The sequence below is a fragment of the Pogonomyrmex barbatus genome, unplaced genomic scaffold, assembly GCF_055798465.1.
Source record: "Pogonomyrmex barbatus isolate J1 unplaced genomic scaffold, ASM5579846v1 scaffold11, whole genome shotgun sequence".
NCBI classification, from domain to species: Eukaryota; Metazoa; Arthropoda; class Insecta; order Hymenoptera; family Formicidae; genus Pogonomyrmex; species Pogonomyrmex barbatus.
In genome coordinates this window covers 7,432,029-7,447,142 of record NW_028297107.1, presented here as the reverse complement: position 1 = coordinate 7,447,142, position 15,114 = coordinate 7,432,029, and the positions used below count along the sequence as shown (strand labels likewise).

General features: G+C 31.8%; 1 protein-coding gene across 6 annotated transcripts in view; it reads right to left on the bottom strand.

The window, feature by feature from the left end:
* LOC105433680 (uncharacterized) overlaps nt 1-10,998 on the bottom strand; it is a 102,325-nt gene extending 91,327 nt beyond the window's left edge. Inside the window, exons 1-4 of one of the 6 annotated variants that reach the window (XR_016137955.1) lie at nt 9,626-9,947; nt 8,096-8,533; nt 7,916-8,022; nt 4,786-7,813 (exon numbers count right to left, since the gene is read on the bottom strand). The gene's annotated coding sequence lies outside the window, so the exon portion shown is untranslated. The other 5 variants (XM_089070808.1, XR_016137957.1, XR_016137956.1 and 2 more) reach the window with 5 other exon arrangements.
* Between the last annotated feature and the right edge of the window lie 4,116 nt (nt 10,999-15,114).

Here is a 15,114-nt window from a genome sequence, read left to right as displayed (position 1 = left end):
CGCAGGTGCAGACAAGGGTAATAACGTCGCCGACGCTGACCCGATCCCTGCCCCCTTAACGCGCGTTCGACTCGCGTATCGGCATCATGACGTCGTTCCGCGAAAACAGGAGAGGTTCCGTGCATCCACCCGAGTTCTCCTCCTCCTGACGAGAGATATTATCTTTCGTCCAGAACACGGACGTAACACTAAGATTCAACCTAACTTTTTAAGAACACAACGAATTACATCCATTGTTAATATTACATCCATTTAGTTTAGTCAAAAGAGTACAAAAACTAAAAAGTACAAAAAAAGTACAGAATTATATCGAAAATATTGTTATATTGTTAATTATGATGACAAAGATTTCATAATGCATTTTCGATTATCCAGAGCAATAACATACAAATTGATAAATCGATTCACAGAATCAGATATATTTATTTCTATACAAAGTAAGTATATGTTTTTACTTCTACACAGAAAACAGGGTAGAAATAATAATACGATAAGATTGTTAATAGATAATAAGAAAATAGAAAAAATTTTAAAAAAGTATCAGTTCTATTTTATATTAAATTTTATATAATATTATGTTATTATGCTATTTTATATTTTATTATGTTTTTTTAGTGTGGAATGTACAAAAATAACAGTTGAAAAACACATTTTATATTATTTATGGTTTGTTGGGCATGAAAGTTTATCTTACCGAGATGTTGCTTATCACAATAAGCACTTTACACCACCATATAATCACAAAAGTGATAGAATTTATTATGTTTTTTGGCGCCTAATATTATAAAATACCCAACATTAGCAGAAAAAGAAGTGTTATGTCGTGATGACTGCATGATTCTTCTCTTTCGGGTATCTGTTATTAGAATTTAGTTAAGCGGATAAACGAGTGACACATGTTCTGTTACTCTGTTAGATCGCGACGGTTACGCAACTGATCTCTTCCGGGAGTCGGTTACTAAGAATTTGGCTAAGCGGATAATCCCTATTATTCTAATTGCGGAAAAACAACACGTGTACAGATGTTTTCCTCAACGAAATCTCATATATATATATATATATATATATATATAGTGCCCTTAAAGGCACAGAACACTCACTGCTACGTCCTTTTTTCACGCGGTCAGAACATTTTTCAGTTTATCAGTTGTCAATAATTCAGTCGGTGTCAGTCGAAAATAATCAACAATTTCACCAAGTACAAGTACAAGTGAGCAAGTTTCCTGGCGACACCGTTACCGCCTTCATCATCTCGCAGGTCCCAAGTCTCCAGAGTAACAGTAAGTTTAATTACACATAGAAAAATTCTCTAATAATAGTTTTCGGGTCTTTTCTCCTTATACTTCCTCATTCCTCCCTTACATCCTTTCTATCCTCTGCCGTTCTCCTTACACTTCTACTCCCTTTTTCTTTTTCTTTTTTCTTTCTTTCTTTGCTTGGGCCGTCGGACCTCTCGGGCTCCCTATGCATTGCGGAGCACTCAGCAGGTTCATGGCCACCGAATAATTCGGCAAAATCTGCTTCTTCTCTGTTGGCTTCAGCCGTCGAACCTCTCGGGCTCCCTATGCGTTGCGGAGCACTCAGCAGGTTCATGGCTGCCGAGTAATTCGGGAAATCTATTTTTTCCTTTTTCTCTCCTCTCTTACAATTTTCTCTTTCCCTTTTTAATTTCTCTCCTCTGTCGGATCTCTCGGTTTCTTGAAATATTTCAGAGATAGCCTTTAGATTCACGACTAATGACATTTCCTTCATATTCCAAATCCATTTCTTCTAGTGGAAGCTGCATCATCCACTCTTCCCGACGCTCAGAGACGGAGGCGAGCCCTGAAGAGGCTCCGTTACCGTCGCAACAAGCGAGCTCGTCAATCAGGGAACTACCCCTCGCCTAGGACATCCGAGGTTTTGACACATGAAGAAACCACGAGTTGTTCCAGCAGGAGACCTCATTATTTATACATATATTCTCCGTCCTATTCCCCGATCAACCATCTGAACCTGGATCACCCCCAGATTTCAGCATACTCTTCCCAGAGCGTCATGACCTCCAGATATATCCAGATTTCCGCACCCAGAAATCCTTGGACGAGTTCTACGAACTCCGGACTCCTTCCCCTCCTCCCCTAGACCTCACTATTGAAAACCCGACCTCCTCTCCGAAACAACCACACACAGATAACAAAATACAAATTTAAATAGATTAATTAAACAGATTAAAAATACTAAACTAATAGAATTTGTACACAGAAACCAGACAATACATCCGTCAATTTTTAGAACATTTATATTACATGAATTTCTGTACGTAACACCCTTCTTGTTTTATTTTTTTTTTTCAAATGTAAATATATCGTCAGTAAATGTATTTCAACGCAAGAAATAATGACACGATCTTGTAGCTACCTAATCTTGTAATCGTTTTAAAAATTATTAATTACATGTAAAATTAAATTATTTATCGTTTTAATTATTTGCTCCCTCTTTCATTCCTCGTTATCCCAAGATTCGCGCATGATCCTATCCCTGACAAAAGAGATTAAATTCTCTTGCCTAATTACGGACCGACGGACGCACATCACGCAGTCGAAGTCATAGCGTCTTTATCAAGACGTTAACTCGCACTCGTGGCTTAGCACAGTGTGTCCGACTCGTAGGGACGCCTCAGCGCGCCCACCTGCGAGAGGGTATTTGGAGCGTCCTTCCAAGCCCCATCCATTTTCAAAAAAAAAAAATATTTACCTCGAGCTGGACGTAACAGAAGAAACATCAGCTTATTTTTTACTAGAAAAAGGGTATTCTGGTATACTAGAAAAGGGGTTTTCTGGTATAATTGGTATGCATTCACATTTATAATCATATTTTGTTTAATTTTTGTTTAACAAATGTATGATGCACCCCGTCGCATCGTTCCGTCCGAACTATCACCCTACCGGACAAAAACCGACCGATTACCCATCTTAAAAGGCGCAAAGGGCCGATAAACGCTTTAAATTACCGAAATAATTAGTACGGCCTACGGGCCGTACGGGGAATCTGCGCTACACGGCGGAAATACCCGCGCCCGGAGAAATCCGAACGCGCCGTTTCGAAGATCAGAAGCAACGAACAAAGTTATTTTGTTATTACAAATTTTTGTTATTACAAATTAGTTCGGCAAAATAATATTCGCGGATCGACCCGAAGAGACGCCGAATTTCACCTGCGAATTATCGATCTGCGGAGTATGAAAAGCCCGATCCTATCAGAAAAGAGAGAGATCCTCGAAATCATCCGCCGGGCTCGCTTAACAAAACCGACTCCGATCCCGAACTGAGAATCCGCCAAGCAAAGGTTGCGAGTACGCCGCCCCAGCCAGTACTGGCCAGAGCTGATTCTCCGCTCCTATCTGATCCATCAAATCCGCTTGCCAGGAACGCTCGAGGTAGCGTGTTCGCTGCCCCAGTCAAGAGTTACTGGCGTTGGCTAAGCATCTCCTCCGACTTCCACATAAACGCAACGTATCGGCAAGCTCGCCAGGTGTTTCTGGCCGAACACGCCGGCCCACGCCGCTGTGGACCGCCGCCGCCATCCTTGCCTCCGAGCATCTATCCGCGATTCGCATCCGCTGTAAATATCCGTGTCCGCTGTAAATATCCGCGTCCGCTGTAAATACCCGCGACCCGCGCCGCCGTAACAGACCTGCGATCTGCGTCCGCTGTCAATACCCGCGACCCGTGCCGCCGTAATAGATCCGCGTCCGCTGTAAATATCCGCGTCCACTACTTTGGACGACAACTGCGCCACTGACTAAATCATTGTAAAACGCGCTGCTATTGTCACCATCACGATTAATTATCTATAAGCAATCTTGTCATCCAGCATATATTAAATACAGATATTAATATCAGAGAACTTATTCGTCTTGCCGCTTTTTCATACCGAACCTGGACAGACCGACGAGCGTATCCGCGTATGTAACATATCCTTGCGGAACACTAACCGACGAAAAGGCGGATTTTACTCATATTAATAACTCATATTAATATTTCATGTTTTACTTATATATTAATATTTTTTTAGGTGCTATAGATGGTTCTCATATAAGGATTGACAAATCAATAGAAGATGCTGACTCTTATATCAATAGAAAACAATATTTTTCATTACATATTCAAGAAACGGTTAATCAGAATTTAAAATTTATTGATGTATTTGTTGGGTATCCAGGTTCTGTTCATGATGCTACAGTATTCAAAAATTCATCATTATATAATGATCTACATCAACTTTGTGAAGGTTAGTTAAAAATAGAAAATAATAAGTAGTAAATCGTGAAAGCTATAAAAATATCAATATTTTAATGTTATTAATATTATTTCAGATAATTATTTTCTTGTGGGGGATCCTTGCATCCTTGTTTGCAACAACTAATCATTCCATATAAAGATAATGAATATTTAACAGAAATCAAAGAATGTTTAATCAGAAATTAACTTCTTGCAGAGTTATAATTGAAAATGTATTTGGTTGTTTGAAACAGCGGTTCCGCCAGTTATATCATTTTAAATTAAGAGATATACCACGAATAGTACGAGTTATATACGCCTGTTGTGATTTGCATAATATGGCCAATGTGCAGGATTTACAATTATTTGAAGTACTTATGGACGATGAGCAACCAGATTTTAACGCACAAAATCACTTCATAAATAATGAAGCACCAAGAGAATAAAACTGGTGAAACTGGTGTACATAGATGAGATGAAATATGTTACTAAATAACGCGTGTATAAAATTTATTTCAGGATATGTAAACAGCTTATACTGCCAATAATTCAATAATTCAATTAATCTAATTTTTGTAAATCGTTCGTATATATTTAATAAGAAATAAAATACGTATTGTAAATTGTGTAATTATTGGATAAAAATATTAAACAAATTTTAATTAAATATTATAAATTATTCTTTATTATAAACCTTTATTTTTACAATAAAACATAAACTAGACATAAACTAAAGTAGTAAATAAACTAAAAAACATTTTTTAAGAATATTCTTAAAAAAATAATATTAAAGAAACATAATATTTTTGAAACATATTTTGAAACATATAATGTTCAAATATTAATAAAATAAACAAATTTTTTAAACATAAATTCAAAACATACATTCTATTTTCATTCTCTGAACTAAAAAAATAATAACAAAAATATTTTTTAATGAAATAAATGTATAAAATAAAATTCAAAACATTCTTTAAATCATAAAATAATAAAAAAAATATCTTTAACGAAATAAATGCTTAAAATTAAACATTAATATTTTTAGTTAGCTATTTTTTAATAATAAAAAAAAAATATTTTCTATTTATTTTGTAAATATAAATTTATTATTATAACGGTTCGTCCTCATCGGGCGTGACGTGCTCGTCGGTTGCCGGGTTCGGTAATTAATAAAATTATTTAACTCGGACGTTTTGTTAAAAGAGTGTATATTTATTTGAATTAATCCAGGTGGATACACAGCTGTGTTGGTTCGCCATGAGATTCTCGGTGCGGGCGAAGTATGCGCGGTGCGCGCGACATATGCGTCAGGGCGAGAGATTGGCTCGCGTCGGGACCTACTGGTCGCGTAGGCACGTGATTGATCGAGCTTTCGGCGAGATAGCGCTCGCTGTTTGTGCCGCGTTACTTGGTATTTTCGCGCGGTCAATGTGCGTTTGAATGTCAAGAGCGAGAAGCTCGTTCTGGCTCGTAAATTTTGCACGAGAAACAAGTATGCTTGTCGGGGACTGAGAATACTCCGTCCCGTATGCTCGTGTATAGGCGGGATTGATGAGACCGAGAATGCTCTGTCTCAGAGTGGAAGATAGAAGAAATGAGTAACAATGCTTGTCGGGGACTAAGAATGCTTTGTCTCGATTTGCTCGTATCGTTAGCAAGGAAGCGTTGAGACTGAGAATGCTCTGTCTCGAGGGAAGCGAAAGTCAAGTATGCTTGAGGCTAAGAATACTCTGTCCCGATTTTCTCACTTTTGTGGATAGATGATACCTGGTGTCGAGTATGCTCGGCAGAGATCAGGAATGCCTGGTCTCGGTTTATCGGTATCGGTCGGAGGATCGGAGGATCGGTCTGGTCTGTCTTATCGTGGCTCGGCCGGGTTTATATATCCGATCGCGTTTGTTATTTTGTATTAACAAAATAATGCGAGTCGTCGGCGGTGTTTGACACGCACATGGCGAATGCGTGTTCGGTTGCGCGCGCAATGATCGGTGCGAGCGCAACCGAACACGCATCTCAACGTATAACTCCGTAACACGTTCGGTATCTCAGGCGCGCGCGTCGGTCGGTGTGTTCGGTAGCGGGTGCGGAGCCCGATCGCACTTACTGACTAGAACGATGTGCGGGGGGCATATCGTTACATTATTAATATATTACTTTAACTGTATTAATAATCTTTTCTTTGTATTTTTATTAGTTCTTGTAACAGTTTAGTCTTTTCCTCGCGTAATTTATTTGCACCTAGTAATTGCTTTTCGTATGATTTTCTCATTTTTTTGTATTCATCTATTATTTCTTTTTGCATCTCACATTTGATCTTATTTTCTTTATGTATCATTTGTTAATTTTTCTAAATTTCGTTGACATATGTCCAAAACTCGTGCTGTAATGCTTATTTTCTTTGTATAGCTTTTGCTTTTGAATATCTATATTATAAATTATAGAATCATTTTTTATTGATAAAAAATTCAAGTTGAGAAAATAGATCTAGTTTCGGAATATCTTCGTTATATTTTAAGTAATATAATATTAATTATAAATCACAAATTGTTGATTTATTGTAATCATTTTGAATTAGTATCAAAGAACGTATAATAAAAATTCTTGCAAAATATAGTAAAATATAGTAAAATATAGTAAAAACATTAATCGATAATGTTTATATTTGATAAAAAAGTTTATAAAATATATAAAAAACTTATTTTTATTACATTAATCAATAAATAACTATATATATTTAAAATGAATTATGACTTTGTTTTTAATTAAGCACAATTTATTTCTAGATTTATGGTTATTCATTCATTATTGAAGCAAAAAAGAAATTTTTATATTTTACAATTTTATTCCATCAATTTCAAATTTTATTTTATCAAAAAATATCTTTCTTGTAATATATTTTGTAATGTATTTTGCAAAAATTTTCATTATATATTCTTGCTTGTGTTATCAATTAAGATGAGATGTAATAAACCAATAGGAGTGAAATACAAATGTGATTTTATGTTTTATCTATTTAATTCATTTTTCAAGCTTTGCTATATCTTATTGTAAAATAAATGAACATAACATATAAATATATTTTATTTAAAATGTTTATAACTTTTAATATATATATAATTTCACAAGGAAATTGTTATTACGTTATCTTCAAAAATATTATAGGTTAAATATGCAATATTTCTTTATATTAATAAATATAACAAAAGTATTTTATTATTGTAGAAAACTTATGTTTTTAACATAATTTTATAATTTTATAATTTTTTTATAATTTTTTATTTATCTTTTTGTTATCGTTAATCACTGATTGCAATTTCATTATAAGTTGGTTCATTATATATTGTTTGATGTGATGTTGTTAATTCGTTATATGTTTGATTTGATATTGTTGATTCATTACATATTGCCTGCTGTGATATTGTTAGTTCATTAATATGCTGTCTGATACGAAATTTCTTCCTTGTGCTTAGCTTTAAACATGCTTAGCTTTAATTTGTATACTTGTATTTATACTATTATAATTATTTTCATTATTTTCATTATAGATAGATCTATAATATATTTAAAATAAATGATTAAAACAATTTTATTATATAAGAAACAGTTTCTAATAATTAAGACTTTTCTTACTTAAAATCTAATATAAAACTTACAAAGATGTTGGCCTACTATCATTTTTTAAAATTATGCCTTTATTTCCTGATAACAATAAGGGTTCAATGTTATATTTTCCGCCTAATATAATAATTCTACTAATTCCCTAATTAAATTAAACGTGTTTTATAATAAATATTAATTTTTTTATACATTTTAAAATTTATTGATATACTTACATCTCATAAGGACAACTTAATCTATTTCTTCTATTTTTTTTATTATGGGTTATTACATTTTTATAAATTCGTTCCAATAATTTATATTTGTTTTCTACTTGTATTGCAGAAACATTATAGCCTTGCATTTTCATTTTTTCTGAAATTTTTTGCAGAATCTTTTTTGTTTTAATTTTTCTTTGTACAAGTAGATCTATGTTTTCTTTATATAAAGATAGAAACAATTTTGTACTGTCCAATAAAATGCTTCTCTATATACTTCTTCTTTTCTATCCCATATTCTTATTATTTAATATCCTTTCATATCCTCATTATTTAATTCATTGGCATTATTAGGAATATCATACCATGTTATTAATATGTTTTTATTATCAATAGTACAGCACATACTGTCAAAATTAAAATCGATTTCTTTGTATATGTGAAATTTTAATCTTCCTGCAAATGCATATCAACAATATATTAATTTTTATATTTTGTTTATACACAGATGTTGATACATAGATTTAAATCTACAAAGACTGATATTCATAATAGTAAATAATTTTGAATTCTTTATTAAATAATATATAAATACTAAATTTAGATGAGCAATCTTAATATTTCAGAGATACATGTAACGTATCCATTTTCATTTATGTTTTATGAAATTATGTTATTTATGTTTCCTGCGCTATCTTTTTTGATAAATGCTATTTCTACATTATCGTTTGCCGTTTCTATGGAATGCCAGACGGAATAATGTGCGAAAGTCCGATTTATCAAATAAATGACACTTTGATATATAATGACACTTCTACACGTCGGTCAAATCTCCTGTTCGTTATTCCGTATTAGCTTTCTTCCTTATACTTTTCTCCTTCGAGATTATTCTTAAATAACAAATATCTTAATTCTTACAAACAAATATAGTTTGTAAGAAGGAGAATCTGTTTGCTATTATTGTTTGTCTCTTGTCTATTGTGTCAATTATTAAATGTTTCGAATTATGTTTTTTAACCTGCAGGAATTTTCAACCTTTCGGTATTACAAAGACTAGAAAATAATGATCATGGAATACAGTAAGTATAAATTTAAAAACAAATATATAATATTTATATATAATATTATTAATTATTATGCATTAGCATCTTTTGATTTTTTAATCTACACATTTTCTACAAATTTAATACTTAATGAATACTGTTTTCTAAATAGTAACTACGGATAATTTTAATTTGCATATCTCAAATATGTATTAAAATATATAAATAATATCAATCAGATATTGAATTTATACTCTAAGAAAGTTTCTACTTTCATATTTATTAATTAATAGCTTATATTCAAAATTACCGCAACTGATTGAATTTTGTTTGCCTTGCATTGCTTGCACTCTAGACCCAGTGCAACCAATTCAGTGAACTCGTGTACTAAGTTCTGTTGCACTGGAATAACGAACAGTATCGATGATGTCATTTTGGGAATAAAAAATGTCTTTAGTGTACACTTCTTGCACTAGTTTAAGAAGTTCAGAAATAAAAAACAAACCTCTTGTCTCCTTACATCATGGCGACGATGATAATAATGATGACGACGCTTCTTAAAGTAAAAATTTCGAAATCAGACTTTGCGTAGCAATATCTCTGCTTATACGGCACGTAGCAGAAAAATAAAAATATTTTTATTATGCAAGTCGGACTCAAGCTATCAATCAAGCTTAGAACTTGATCAATTTAGACGTTATTGAGATTCGATAATTTGCTCGTATCTCGCCGACTCGCGTAAAGTCACACGGTAGTTCTCAATTGACTTGACAGTGTCAAGTTGACACCCGAGATACTGTATATACTGTATATACTGTATATACTGTATATACTGTGTGTGTGTGTGTGCGCGCGCGCGCGCGTGCGTGCGTGCGCGCGTGCGTGCGCGCGTGCGTGCGTGTGTGTGTGTGTGTGTGTGTGTGTGTGTGTGTGTGTGTGTGTGTGTGCGTGCGTGTGTGTGCGCGCGCATATGCATTGTGTAATAAATAATAAAAATAAAAAAGAACATGAAATTTTACAAATAAGGAATAAAATACAAAAATATAAAACATGCAATAAAAAATATAATGAAATCTTTTTTATATTTTTTTTATTATTTTCTGATTAGATATATTTCTATTTTTAATATGACAAAATGTGTGTGTGTGTGTGTGTGTGTGTGTGTGTGTGTGTGTGTGGACGCGCGCGCATGTGCCTGTATATCAATTTATATCAATGTGTAGAATGGGAAACGCGAGTGGATCGACATTAGAATCATCAAACGAGTAAATTTAGGAAAGCGAAAGCTTCCGAAGCGGAAAGATGAGCGTAATAGAATCGTAGTCGTAGTCATAACTCCAACAACACACAATAAATTGGTAGGCCTGTTCTACAATGCGTCATGCATCACAATCAAGTATTCTCTCTACATTCAACTGTGATTAACCCATTCTTATGGCCCACGACCCATGATACCGATACACGATGCATTGTAAAACAGGCCGTAAAGGATATATGTCGCCAATTCCTTGTGCGTTGGAATTACGACTATGATTACGACTGCGACTCTGTTACAACCGTCCTTCGGCTTGTTCTACAATGAATGTCGTCTGTCGATGGCATGAACTGTAAGAATGGGCCAATCACAATCAAATATTTCCCCTCCTATTCGTTTGTGATTGGTCCATTCTTGTGACTTGCGGCTTGTGACACCGACATGCAATTTGTTGTAGAACAAGCCTTAGGCCTAATTTGGCTAGCGAGAATATAGCGCGAGAGTTAGATGGCTGCCCTTGTCTATTATTCGAGCTGGCCCAAATTCCGAGCACTCATGAATGTATTTTTTCACCATACACAAGTCAAAATTCGGATAAAAGAATAAAAGAAAAAAGGATATTATAAAATAAATTGTTGAAAAAAGTCAAGAAATTAATTTTTAAAATATATATTGTAAGTTAAAATTAAATATATAATATATTTAAAGAATTAAATCATATTTATATAATTTATATATATAATTATATATATATATATATATATATATATATATTATTAAAATATTTAGAAATATATGCATATAAATATTGAGTGATAAAATAAATCATCAACAGTAATGAAAAAAAGAGAGAAAAATGAGGGGAGGAGGGAGGGAGAGAGGAAGAGGGAGGAGAGAGAGAGAGAAAGAGAGAGAGAGAAGCGGAAGGAGCAACGAACAAGCTGAATGTTTATACTCACGTATGACTTTGCATAATGATCAGTCGACTCTAACGATGAAACAGGTCCATATCGAATAACTAATTAAAAATTCTTCTACTTTTCTTTATAAATTGTATTATATTTCAACACATTCATGCAGTACACTTCACATCATTCACTCACTTAATCAATTAAACAAGGAATTTATTAATAAATCAATCAATAACTAATTATTCAATATAAAATCACTAATAATTGTTCACTGTGCAAAAGTTATTTGAAGTGACTACTGTTTCTTAATGATTTTGACTCATGAATCGATGCAGATCACGAATAATTAACAAAAATAATGTGTTAAGCAAACTCAGCAAATGATGTAATAAAGTTCGAAATGATAGGAAAACAAAACGCGAAGCGTCACAGCCGTTTCAAAAAATTTACACAAAAACAGAACACATCAACTTATCTCAGAGATCTCAACAAGACTATTCGAAAGAAACACGTGTTTACTCGACAATGGCTGTGTTCAGCCACAATATATACACGCAACTCTCGCGATTTCAACTTGGATAAAAATGAACTGCATGCACGAGGTAGCTAGCCGATCACAGCATTGATATTCTATTTTATTTTTCTCTATTTTCGCTCTCTATTACAATCATTTAAGATAGACTGCACTCCAATATTCACTACCAGTACTGAAAATATATAATTCAGGTCACGTATATTAAGTATCACGTATTACTGTGAATATCGGAACGCGGCCTCATAGAAACAGAAAATGGCGGGAACAAAGATTTCATACAAAAAATAAAGTGATAAAGTGATTAGTAATTCAGTAAGTGTGCATAAATAGTGACTGTTCTGTATTATAAACAGTGTTCAATGTTTAGTAAATAGAAAACTGAGAAAATAAAAAATTATTCTTACAGAAAATAGTTTATCTATACAAAAATTGTACAGATTTGCTATTCTCTCAAAGGAAACACTTTGGTCTTAGCTTTATTGCAGGTGTTATTTTGGAAGGAATTTTAAGGAAGATCAAAATAAAATGTCGGCTCAAAGAAGAAGCAATGATATGTTGTTAAAGAATATAATAAAAATGTATAGGAACCATACTTGTTTCCAAAGGACATAATAGGTATGATTTTATTTCATTTATTATTTTTTAAATATGAATTTATATTATTGATGTAAATATGTTTATAATATTTTTATATATTTAAATATATGTATATATGTTTATTAATACAATTTTATTTTTACCTTCTAATTTTTATGCAACTTTTTATGCTTCTTTCTTCATCATTTCATATTAAATATTACTTCTCTGCGTTGAGCAGAGTTATTATCCTCTTTGCCATGTTGTATTGTGATTGCTGCATCTTTTCAGTCACAGTAGTCACAATGGGAAATGACAACAAAATCTATGACATCATTACTCTATTGCAGTACTATCGTAACGCACTAGGATACATTTTGGAACGACTTTACCGCACTGTCAGTGAATTTTGGAACACAGCTATAGTCTGTAATATTCAAATATAAAAATCTGAACTCAATTCTGTCAATATAATAATGAAGTAGTTATGAAGTAAAGGAGAAATACAAATAAAATAGTTCAGTTCAAGAAATTTGGAATAGAAAATTGAAAACTTATAACTGATACACTCATCGAAAATTGAGGGTTTTTTCATATTAATATATGAAAAAAGATGAGAGATAAATACAGAGTAGACATATATAATGTAATACAAAGTAAGTATCAAATAATTACATGTATTAAAAATATCAATATTCTTAATAAATAAATAAGTAAATAATCAAAAATTATAAGAAAATTTCTTAATCAGCCGTATGTGAAAACAAATGCAATACACGGGACAGGCTGCACTGATAAAAGTATCAAGAAACAGTAAAGCGTATGACAAAATCATGAAGTGGTTGATTATAAATGTGCACACTCAAAAATGTTAGGGGCACTGAGTACCACACATATCCCACTAGCCCCTACATGTCCTTTATTTAAATGCACAGACCAAAACTATGATACAAATTAAACACTTGCCCAACGAGATAAAGATTTAAATAAATTACTAATTACTTATTAAAATTACTGAAAGTAATTTAAATAAATTATTAAATTTAATAAATTACTAAATTATTAAATTTACTAAAATACAGCAAAAAATTATACAAAATAGGCGCAATAATGACTAAGTAATAGCTTAAAATAAAATTAAAAAGCAAATATATAGGCAGCAAGTAAAAGTATGCAAATGTACATATAGGGAAGCCAGGGAATAGCATTATAATACAATAGTTATCCCGGCGCCCATGAAAATAGTTTCTCAAGAGAAATTAATTGATACATAAATAAAATAAAATAAAATTAATGGATAGAATGATGTGATTATACGAATGAAAATTACATCAAATAAGTTAAACCTGATTAAGATAAATTAAATAAAAAAAAGTTAAATTAAAATTGATACGAGAAAATTTGGAATTGTTTATTTAATACTAATCAAAGATAATTAAAATTAAAATTAAACAAGATGAATAATTAAAATAATAATTATTAGAGTAACATAATCTAATAATGATTAGAGTAACATTTATAGGTAAATAGTGTAAAAATGTAAGAAATATGAATAGAGCTCAATTGAATTGATTAGATTAAATTAAACTGAGTTAAGCTGAATCAGAGATTGAAAAAGAAATAAGAATATTAATGAATATATATAATACTAAGCGATAAATAAAAATTATATAAATTTAACAGAAACAGTGAAATAATAAATAACTAAATCAATATGTAATTTAATAAATAAATAATTAAAGTGATACATAATAAAAATATAAATCAGATTTAATAAATATACATTCCAGTGCAGATAATATAATATCAAAAAGATTGATAATAAAAAGTAAATAAATAAATAAATAAATGAATAAATAAAGTCTAACAAAGCAAGTCAAATAATTTATTAAAACAAGGCAGTATACATATCCCAAAACTCCGCATTTGAAGTACATTACGTGATTTTTTATGCTAAAAGAAACAACTTTTTCCTTTAGTAACAGGAAGTTTTGGGACCTATACTGTCTTGTTTTAATAAATTGTTAAATTGCATGCGAGTAGTTTTTACAGTAAATCAAATTAAAAGTGACGAATGAGCGCATGTATGTGCATAGCGATTAAGGCTGGCGCGCGTTCTTCAGGCAGACCGATGCGGTCTGGTACATAATCTTTGATGACTTCACGTACTGTATTGTTTAAAATATGATAAAAGTTAACAAAATAAGTATTGTTTTCATCCTTTAACGATTTAATAAAAAAATTGTCTGATTTCGTAGCATTATCTCAAAATAAAAATAAATGTAAATAATATGGTGTAAATAATATGAACTGAGCATTCTATTATTTTAATTACTGCGCAATTGCATAACAATAATAAAAATACTGATTTAACGAATTATTTAGACTTCGTTAAATTTTTCGTTAATTTTAATTATTCGTTAATTTCTTTTTTTGTTTAATTTATTTTTTAATTATTTTTTATTTTGGAAGATTTGGAAGATTTGATTAAATATACGTCGAATCATGCCAGAAATGCTCCAGCTTACGCAAGATAGTTTTATTTATAGAGTCAATGCCTGAATACAAATAAAAGAATTACACTTCGAACCTCTTTTATAAATTTAAACTTTTAATCAGCCCTTTTCAGAGCTACAACTATTATTATTATAAACTTACGAATATCTCAGTACATCAAACGCTTACGAATTGTGTTTTTTATTTTATTGTTTTAACCG